Raw genomic sequence first — 12,143 nt, forward strand, 5'->3', positions numbered from 1 at the left:
TTCTGGTGGCTGCTGGTTAAAATCGCTTACGATTAATCAGCTATTCCAGCACCATATTTTTTTCTTCTGCACTTCTTCGGTTTTTCTTGTTTTTCATTATATGTTGACTTGTTTATCATTATTATAACTTAGGTATAGATACTAAAGCAGATGTTTTCCGCCGCACAATAGAATAAAAATTAATTACTCGGCCGGCCTGCTAAATAGCTTTTAGAACATGAAATACTGAGAATATCATCACCATATTTTCACAGTATATTTTTGAAATACTATACTTTCGAAATATGCAAAAAAAATCGATTTTTCAAAATTTCTAGACCACCGGGTCCCCTTAAGCTTGCAATTTCTTTTGCAAAAGTAAGGACTTTTGGGCTGCAGCCTCTAATTCGCTTTTTTTTCCCATCGTCTTTACACTGGGATTTTGAGCCAGCTGATGGGTTGATGTCAAGAAAAATTCTGAAAAATCAAATTATAGAAATAAAATATTCAATATCTTCTAAATCTACTTTGTTTAAAGTGAAGTAAGTATCTAAAAAATTATATATTTTATTATATTGTATCATATCACCAGAAATAAAAGCCCACAATTTGTTAAAATTTATAAATTAATTCCTGAAGTAATTTAAAACGTTATCTCATAAATTTTCTTTTTTTTATTCTGAATTTACATTGAACTCCGAAAGGTTATTCTCCTTATGCCCAGTGACAATTCAACCATTAATAGACAAAAATTTATATTAGAACTTTTTTATAGAATCTCAATTTAGATTTTAGTATCAAAGTCTTAAAAAAAATAGTGTTCTGATCGATTTCAAGAACTCAATAAGTTCTCCAATTTTTAAATATAGTGATACCTAAACTTACAATTAAACCTCTCAATAAGACAATTTATAGATAAATTGAGAGATAACCCAGACTGGGATTCGAACCCAGACCATGTCGGTAGCGCGCCAAGTACTCTTTCAGTTGAGCTATTCGGCCTTATAATATATTCCGTTCAATTTGATGTATAACTTATTGAGCTACTGACGTTAAAATGGAAATAACTCGAAAATTATTTAGAATCCAAAAAAACTTTATTGAAAATAATTTGTAGGAAATAAATTAATAAATGAACTTTATATTTTAGCATTCGATTTATAATTATTATTTATTAAATATTGAAATTACGATATTACTATTTGAATTTATATTAATCGCTAAAAATATTATAATTATTATACACGGAAAAAAAATTCGATGAAAAATTCCAATATTACTATCGTAATCCTGGACTATACTTTTATTATCTGTAACTTTCAAGTATATGATACGAAAATTTACAGTTTCTAAAAGATTTTTTACTATTCACAGTCGTAATTTCATTGAGAGTTTGTTGTATGAAATTTATAACGTTCCCTTCTATTTCACGCGTCCCACGGCGGAGTGTGGTTGGCGCTCAATAGCCGTTATGGCTCTTCGTTGGTTGAAAAACTGAAAAATAAAATAATAACAAAACAAAATGTCCCACCTGGAGATATCCTGAATCTCCCTGGACCCGCAGCTCTGCTCAGGCTGGGTTAGACAACCTAGTTGGGCGCCAGTTCGTGTGCCCCACGAACAAAATTAGCTCAAAATTAAACAACGGAGAAAAATGAAAATAAAATTAAAATGAATAACAGGATAGCGATTTCAGATTTTAGGAATTAGGATAGCAAGAAAAGATAGCAGTAATGAAATAATAATATTAAATACCACCGGGTTGATGACCATTTGTTTTTAATTATCCATTAATTAATAAATTAATCAGTCACATATATCGCATACTCACATAAATAATGTTCAAAAAATAATAGTAAATCACTAACAAAAATAATAATAATAGTATACGCATATAAAATTCAAATAATAACAATACTGCGTAAGCACTAAATGTGTTGAAAAAAACATATATATCTGTGAACAATTAATAGTTCACTCGCACATGAACATAAACAAAAGAAATAGCTAAATTATTTCCAGTAACAAATTCCCAGTAAATTCCACTGGTGAATTTACGGTATTTCAAAATAATATTATTTTGGACGCAAATAATAAAATAAGTACCACCTCTTGGGTAAAATAATTATGAATGGTATTTATACCTTGATCACTCTCACGTAATAATTAAATAATAACTTAATTGTTCAGGCTAAAATTGCTAAGAATAATAACTCAGATTGACAACAACCAATCCTCACACTGATAATAATTAATAATTCAAATTAACAATAATCAATACTCAAATTAACAATAATTCATAACCAATACTCAAATAAATAATAATTAATAACTCAAATTAATAATAATTCATAACTCAAATTCATAATAATTCATAACTCAAAATGATAATCATTCATAACTCAAATTAATAATAAATGATAATGAAAATTAACCAAACGTTTATCCCGCTCTACATTTCGTAAAATGATACTGAATGATTTCACTGACTGTATTTGTATTCACTGAGTATAATATTCACGCATTCCATCATATGCTTATGACCAAGTATTAATACTCAGAATTTACTATCTCTCTCACGCTTATGCTATATACAAATGATCACCAACTCGGAACCAAAATTACACGCCAATGTATTAGCCAAAAAAGTACTTACAGTTTACGTATTATTCAACTCCCTTGGTTGCACGCTAATACGGTAAATGTATTTTCCTTTATGCGATTTATCAAATGCTCAACTAATGCCAATGGGTGTATATTATCTACTCAAATACCAAATGGCGACAAATTTATAATTAGTTTAATGTAACAGAGCACACACGCTACTCCTACAGAGACTATCCCACGTCTGACCATGGCAGCACGTGAATCTCACGCCGGCACCTAGGCCGACGCCATTTTGTCGTATATCTCACTTCACCCAATAGAGATATACAACCGTCACATGTTATTTCTTTACAGTACCACCAACGTACTACATAACTGTGTCCGTGTAATTTATCAAGTTCCCGACGCTAAATGACCAATTGTATTTTCCATAATTAATTCTTAATATTATTTACCGATAAATCAATCAATGATTTATTCATAAAACTAGTAAATTTATTTATAATGACTAAATTTACGGATGCCAACTGTTGCGGTGATGCGCATGCGCCAACCAATTCAAAATAATCATAAGCACACAAATGAAATGCGCAACTATTTCTCCCAGCGCTACAAAAATCCAAATATATACTCTAATTAATCAGTGAAATCTCCTGATTCAAATACACTTTATACCTAAGAAATCAATAACGTATTATTAACACAATAATTAAATAAAATCTTACATGTAAGCAAACAATAATTATAATACAATGTCGGATGAGACGTGTGAGCAGCGTGTGCTGCCCTCTGTTGCTCACCGACCTGATGCGAGATTGCCGCGATATTAAAATATCGTGACACCACCCCACCAGGCCGGTCTTAGCCCTCTGCAAGACCTTTGGCCGAGACAACAGCAGTCTTCGCATCCATTGGCGTGTTTAAAAATCGAAAATAACATTTCACTTACCCCCTCTTTCTTGCTAGACGTAAGGTTTAGGAAAAGGTATGAATGTATGAGAGTGATTTATGAAATGATTAATGGACCCATTGTACAACATTTACGGTTAATTTACGCGGTCATTTGCCCCTCTACGTGAATTTCCCAGCTGCATTCAGTAGGTTGCGAGTTGTACCAACACAAGGACCGTCATTCCCTAATGACGATCCGCAGTGGCGTTTTTTGGTTGCACCGACCTCGGTGGACACTGGCAAGTTACTGCAGTTTTGCCCACGGTGCCACATCGAGGACAAACATCACGATGAGGTTCACGACAGTCATAACTCAGGTGTTGCAGTGAACCACAGTTGAAGCAGAAGCGTGGAAGCCGGAATGATGGCGCACGCGGATTCAACCGTCCATTGGTACGTGAAGTCGACGTATTAGGGGGACTGTCACTAACTGGTACCACTGGTGATGCTGGAGGTGGATTTTGTCTTACCATCGGTGCCTTTGATCCCGCTTGGGTATCGGTCCTAGTCGTAATACCCACTGGCGCCAATTCCTGACCCAACACCCGTTTCTTGGCATTTCCTTGCCTCAATTTTCCCACTGGCTGACATTGACGCTCCGTATCCTCGAACTCCTGACTATCCACCGCGTGGAGCAACCCTTGGTGATCCCGAGGTTGCTTAGGCCCATACGCATAGGAGCATTCCTCCACGAATGTCTCTTCTCGTGGAGGTGGTGCTCGCCTGGTCTTAGCAGCTAGCCATTTTTCTTCTAGACGAGTCGCCTCGTACAACAACGACTGGTAGGTGTCAAACTTACCAGCTGGGCAGTGGTCCCAGTACTCTGGACGTAGACCTTGGCACGCACGACGAACTTGTCGCGACTCCTCTGGTGGATGCCTCAATCTCGAATATAGGCTTTGAAGACAAATCAGATAATTTCTGGCGGACTCCTTGTCGCCTTGGTTTCGGGCTCTGATATCGGCTTTAATTTCCCGCTGGCACCTTCCCCCAGTGAACCACGTGCGAAATTCTTCCTTAAACTGCTCCCATCGGGTCCACCGCTCAAAATTGGCTGAGCACCAGGTTGCAGCCACGCCGGTAAACACCTCTGGTAGCACCGCCAGTCGATCCTCATGTCGAATTCCAGCACTGCGCATAAGCACTGATAACCGACGTAGGAATTCATCCCCAGTCATCGAGCCATCTCCCGCGAAGGACAACTTCCAATTACGCGCTATAGCCCCGTAGTTGCGATCATGGCCTCGCGATCTTGATCTCGCTCGACGCTCAGCCCTTTGACTAGCATATGAATCATTTGACGACCACGATTGACTTCCACTGGAGTCTGAATCATCACCATGGGGCTGCTGTGTCCTCTGGCGATGTTGGTGTGTCGATCCACGACCCTGGTTTGCCTCGGGTGGCCAATTAACGTGCACATTTGACGTGGAGGTGGTGCACGCCGGTAGTACTGTGCTCATCTGCGTCCTACACGAGTTTACTGTTCGTGTAGCAGCCCCAAGACCTCCCATTGGTCCGGCTACTGTGTGGATGGTACTTAAGTGAGAGGGTATTGTAGTCAACGCGCAACTCCGAATCGGTGATGATGCTCTGAATGGGTCCAATGGCCGTGTCACAGCCGCCATTGTGTGTCCGACGGTCATATTGGCAATTGATTCTCTCCAAAATGGCCACTTCGGCCCGCTCACGGCCCACAGCTGACTCCCGGACCAATTCATCTACCAATGGGTCCCATAAGACATTCTTGCCGTCATCCCGGTCCATTAGCCGCTTCACACGGTCACGAACGACCTCGTCTGACCCATGATGGTTCAACCATCGGCTACGCAGATATTCCCGAAGAGCTGGCACGTCCACGTATTCAGGAATAGTATTTGAATCCGCTGGGATTTCATCAACTGATGGACTCCATCGTACATTCAAGGCCCCTAACGCCCTCTGGTGATACCGATTCAGTCGATTCCTCAAAATCTGTGGTGAGCCGAATGTTGATAACCCAAAACTGGCCAACAGCATTTTGAGTTTAGAAGGAGGTTGGTCCATCAACCAGGTGAGCTCTGATGGGGGAAGTGTATCGTCTCCATCGTGGTCTTTCCCGTCTTCTAAATCCAGTGTCTCATCTTCTGGACGTCTGTCCGCTGCTGCCAGTTCCGCAGCCAATGGGGTAGGTGCAGGCTGCTGGTCCGCGTTTGGTTGCCCGATTGGGGGCTCATCCCCATTACCACCACGCATTCTCTTGCACGCGTCCAACAATGCGCTGGACTCATCCCAAATTTGACGCCACGAATCCATTTTTATTAAAACAAATTAATAACCGACTCAATAAATGAATACAAAAAATTTCTCCCAGCGCTACAAAAATCCAAATATATACTCTAATTAATCAGTGAAATCTCCTGATTCAAATACACTTTATACCTAAGAAATCAATAACGTATTATTAACACAATAATTAAATAAAATCTTACATGTAAGCAAACAATAATTATAATACAATGTCAGATGAGACGTGTGAGCAGCGTGTGCTGCCCTCTGTTGCTCACCGACCTGATGCGAGACTGCCGCGATATTAAAATATCGTGACAAATTCAATAAGAAATATTACAATCTTACTATCGTAGATAGTAAGAAAATAAAAAATAAGATTTAATTATAATATTTATTCCTTTATTCTTCCTCTTAATTTACAGTGCTGCCTCTAAGTTTTTACAATACAAGCCACAAAAATTACGATAGTTGGATTGTAAATTTTCTGAAATAGTATAGTATATGCCATCTGAAGCGTTTACGTATGAAAGATAAATGTTGTCACAATACCATGATGTGATGCTTGTGTGAGAGTATATATGTTTATACAAATGATAACATCTATTTCGTTCGTATTATGTGTGGTTCAACTATATATATTTATAAATCAGTGCATCTTTACCTCCACTGTAGTGCAGACATAGAGGTTATTTTTCATGACATTCTTCGGACAATGATAGATAAAAAATTAAAAAAAAAAAACTGTGCTTTCTTCATGACAAACCTACATAAATTAAGAAATATAATAATATAATAATTTGGTGGTGTAAGTATATTTATTACTACCCTGACGGTTTTAAATCAGCCTGGAAACACCCTGGGAGTGGAAACACGGTGGAATCACGGTGGATCCAGGGTGGTTACAGGGTGGGTTTGTGCCATTTTATCACCGTGTATACACGGTGGTTACATGGTGTTTCCACGGTGGTAACACGGTGTACCCACCCTGATTCCACGGTGTATTCACCGAGATTCCACAGTGTATCCACGGTGATTACGCGGTGTACGTGGAATCACGGTGGGTACACCGTGTAATCATCGTGGAATCACGGTGATAAAATGACAAAAAACCGACCGTGTAACCGCCGTGGATTCACCGTGATTCCATCGTGTTTCCGGGGTGTTTCCAGGGTGAATCAAAACCGCGAGGGTATATTCATTTCTTATTAAACTAAATATTCTGTGGGTATTTTGTTCGTTTTAAAATTATTTATCTGGACATGAAGTTTATTTTTATAAACAAGTAGTATCATTGTCATAGAAGGAATGATTCTAAAAGAATGAATTTTTTTTTTTTTTAATAAATTCAATTCTCCTAATTTTGTTACAGAATATTATTTATTTGTCGACAATGAATAATTTTATCCGACTTGGCGATGAGGTAAACATTTCAATAACCTCAAATTATGGACATTTAATGTTTCTTTCTGAAGTTAGCCGACGCCTAATAATTTTTGGATTTGTTTAAAAATGATAAAGTATGAAAAAAAAAAATTTCGAAAAAATTGCACCTATGGTTTTTTTAATTTCCTGCATGTGATATTTTGGATATAAAGGAATGAGTTATTTTTATTCAAAAAGAAACAAGTATAATACTTTTTGAACCTGATGTGATATTATAACTTATAAGTTAAATTAATGAATAATTAATGATAATTAATAAATTTTATATACCAAAAAAGTTTATTTCAAAAAATATTAAATAAATGTTTTATTATTATTATTACTTCAACATGTTTTATTTTTATTTCGATATTGTATTTACCTTCTCAATTTAATTAAAAAAAAAAAAATACAAAATGATAAATTTTCTTTTTTTTTATTGTAAGTTCTACTTTGTTAAGAAAATAAATTTGACTCCGTTGACTTCTAATTATACTTTTATATTTAAAGAAATTCTACATTACCGACTCATTCATTTTACGATAGTTGCATTGTAATTTTTATCTGATTTTTTTGTCTTCTAGTAGTATTAATTATAAAACAAAATTTACGATAGTCTATTGTAAAAATTATGATTTAAATTTTATAGTCCACCGTTACGATACCATATAATGAAAATTACGATAGTTAAACCGTAAAAAATCCGGGAATTTTTTTCCTGTGTACATCAAACTTTATTTATTACAGTTCCTTTTTTTCCGTGTATTGTTTATTAACATAGGAATAAAAACTCTGTAATTAAAAATTTAGCAGTGATAATTGTGTTTTAGAATCATGAAACAGATTTTAGAATTGAGTCACTACCCAGACAGCAAAGTACGACGGGCCCAGGCTTGGGTTAACTATGTTGAACTCTGGGCCAAGTTTGTAAGCCAGCCTTGTTCCAGTCTTGGTAGAAGTCTGGAATGATAACATCGCGCCAAGCCTGGTTGTCAGACCTGACCCATGCATTGAAAGAATAAATAAATTTAATTAAAAAAAAACTTTATTATTATTTAAGTACTAGAGTTTGTGATCATTAAGGTTTAAACTATTTATGTGAGGTAAATGACGTGAAAAAAACTCGGTGAAAATTCTGCTGGGCTCTGGGCGCGAACTGTCGTCATTCTGATTGCTAAGTCTGAATGCTGGACAGACCTACTAATGGTGAATTGAAATTTTTATATGTTCTACTTATTCATTTTACTACAATCACTCGGTTTTATGAAATATAAAGAGCAATTTAATTAATATTTTCGATTAAGAAAAAAAAAAATTTCGTATTATTTATATTATAATTACATAATTTTTAAAAATAAAATTTATTAAATTTAATTGCTTATTTATCAAGAACCCAGCCTAATTATCTTACACTACCACCATTATTAAAAATAACATTTATTATAAAAATTCATGAGTTATTTTTTAATTAAATTAATTTTTATAAGTAAAATTATAAAATTACGGTTGTTGATTGCAAATAATAACGAACTAAAAAATTTTTTAATTATTAATTGTAAATAATTTTAATCACAATGTTAAAATATTTATTCATTAAAACTTATTTTAATTCACAAATAAATAATTATCAATTTAAAAAACCATAATAATAAGATGATTGAATAATTAATAAAAAACCTAGATTAGCCAATACTGGCCCAAGGATGAGAAACCATAGGTATACGCGAACTTGGATAATCCTACCTTGGCCCAAGTCTGGGTTGCCATTGAATGATCAAGGCAGAGGAACCTAGTCTTGGCTTAAACTCGGGTAATCATTGGGTCGGCCAAGGCTAGGTTATCCAGTCCTGGTCCAAGCCTGGGTCACCACTGAATGGCCAAAATAGGGGTACCCAGTCCTGGCCCAGACTCGGGTAATGATTGGAATGGCCAGGATTGAGTAACCTCTCTTGACCCAAGCATGGGCCAATATAGACGTGCCAAAGCTAGGTTCTCCAGTGCTGAGCCAAGGATGGCCCCTTTGTTAAACTCTGGCAGCTCTTCCATGGGTTTTCGGCAGTCAAAATAAAATCGTAATAATTAACTTTCCGCTTCAAAAAACTATTTATTTTTAAATGTAAAAAGTAGGAAGATATTGATCTTGATTCAACTTTGAGAAATTCGAAATTCGAACAGATCTCCTGATCGTCAGATCATACTGACGATAAAAAATTTAGCATATTAAACTTTTTTTAGGTACATAAAAATTTATTTTAGCGTAAAAACTCCTAGTCGGAAGTTTTGGTATACCGTACAAAAAACTCAAAATTGATTTGTTTGTGGGTTAGATAATTTAAATGTAAGTCAAAAAAGCCAAATTTAAGTTATTTTTTTTGACTCCGAATATTATAGCATTGGCGTTTAGGTATATAAAAAGCCGAAAGTTAGTTTGCTTTTTACGTTAACATTCCATTGCTTGGTTCATTGCTGAAAAAATGCAAACTATTACTATCTTGCAATAGAGAATATACCCGTGAACAATGAATCATACATGGCCATGTATGAAAATTGGCCAGACATGGCCATATATGACCATACATGGCCGTGTATGGCTATGCATAGCTTGATACGGCCATATATGACTTGATATGACTATGTATAAAAATTTTAACTAAATTAAAAAAAAAATTTTTTATTTTTTTTTAATTATCTTGGCCACGCAGAGATTATCAGATATGCGAACAATTGAATTCCTAATCGAAATGGAAATTTTTAATTCAGAGAAAAAAGGCTAGACTTATTACTGACCGCACCGGCTTTAGTAGGATTCAAACCCGGGAACTTCCGTACGAGAGACCGACGCTTTGACGATTAGGCTATACGACCGACAGTTACAACAAAGTTTAGTTGTGCTACGTAAGGTTCAAAGAATACAATCACTTTCGAAAAAGCAAAATATAATCATCAATATGCTGTTAGTGATATCAAAAAAATTTCCTATTTTCTTAACACTACAACATCTTGTTTATAAGTAATTTTAATAGTTAGCTAAATTCTTACATATATATATATATATATATATATATATATATATATATATATATATATATATCCGTGAAAAATTAATCATACATGACCATGCATGGCCATTCATGACTATACATGGACATACCAACTTTTTTAATACAGTCATGCATGGTCATATATATACCATACAAGGCCATGTATGGCCATACATGGTTTTGTATGACTGTATATGGCCATGCATGACTGTATTAAAAAAGTTTATATGCCTACGTATGGCTCATATATGAGCATGCATGCTTCATATATGAGCCATATAGGTCATGCATGGCCATGTACGATTCATTTTTCACGGGTAATTACCATATTGTATGTGATAATCATTATCATACTTTTATGTAAATTACTCGTTTTTTGCGTAGTAATATTTACTATTGCCGATAGTACTAGTTACCATCTAGATAGTAATATCTCTCCTATCTGAAAAATTTGTAAATTTTGCCTTCTGAAATAGTAATGATTATCATCTGGTTAAGAATGCTTATTATCTCCGATAGAAAAATTAACATAAAAGAATAAGAATCTTTAAAATGTGAGTATGGAAATAGTTACTTCGTTAAGATGGGAGGTACACAGAAAAAAAAGAAATCTTGAACCAAGAAATAAAATGTCTTCGAAATTTTTTTCTTGAACCAAGGAAAATTTCTTACTTTATTGAAGTAATAAGATTATTTGGATCAAGAAATTATTTCCTTCGCGGATCTGAGTCGAAATTTCAGGTCTGTTTTATTCGTACTTTTTTGCCAGTCAGTTTCAGAAAATTTTTACGATTAAAACAGACCTGCTCCTCTTGGTTGCTCTATAGGCGCAGGTCTGTTTTTATCGTAATCATAGGAGTTGTCCCATTCTGAAACAATTACGATCAAACCAGATCTGAAATAATAATAATGTGAAATATAATAATAATAGTAATATTATATTTAAAAATACCTAGCGACTTGGGTTCGAATCCCACTGTGGTCATATATATTTTTTTTTTTTTTATAATTTTCCATTTAAATAGCATAACATTATTCATAATTGCTAATAATAATTATTAGTTGTATTATGTATTCATTATAATTATATAATGCTTCATTACAATTAATATTGATAAATACATAATATGAAAAAAAAACTATCATGTTATTTGCGATTTAAAATCAGGATTAAGAAGCAAAATCTTTATTTTTTTTTTACTCTGGATCGTAGTTGGAGATAGGATGTTATAGCTCCAAGGTAGGAGGTGACTTTTATTCGCTTTATAAAGATACAATCACACTACACTTTTAGATATTACAAATACGCTCAACTTATTAAATATAAATTATTAAATATTTTCGCCCTACCAGAGATTCGAACCTACAACCTAAACGCTCGCCAGACTATCGCTGTATCCCCTACGCTACGGCCGATATATTTGATTCTTGTCTGAGGTGGATTATAAGTTAGTCGTAAAATATTCTTTAACGTATTATGATAATGCAGTTTTACTAATCTAAGTAAGAAAACCATAAAAAGTACTTTTAGTATATTTTATTTTAAAACAAAATTCTATTGTTCAAATTTTATTTAAAACCCTACATTTTTACCCCTACGTATGACCCCCGGGGCAAAATGGATCAACCGAAAATTATGAAAAAATGATTCTTTCATATTCTTATCGTCAAATTGAAAAAAAATTAATATATTAATCCATTTTTCGTTTGATTTTCTATATCTGGGGCAAATTTGGCTACTAAAAATATTCAAAAATAATATTTTATTTTTTAATTGATAAAAATTTTTGAGTAATGCAAAATAATCTGTAATGTAAGAAATCAAAAGATACGTTTATTGGGTTCAAAATAATGACAAATAAGAAATAGAGA

The 12,143-nt window shown here is 34.4% G+C and overlaps 1 protein-coding gene across 1 annotated transcript in view; it reads left to right on the forward strand.

The window, feature by feature from the left end:
• LOC103577223 (dual specificity protein phosphatase 15) overlaps nt 1–12,143 on the forward strand; it is a 62,160-nt gene that overhangs the window by 632 nt on the left and 49,385 nt on the right. The window lies entirely within an intron of this gene.

Source organism: Microplitis demolitor, chromosome 7 (assembly GCF_026212275.2).
Source record: "Microplitis demolitor isolate Queensland-Clemson2020A chromosome 7, iyMicDemo2.1a, whole genome shotgun sequence".
Classification (NCBI taxonomy): Eukaryota; Metazoa; Arthropoda; class Insecta; order Hymenoptera; family Braconidae; genus Microplitis; species Microplitis demolitor.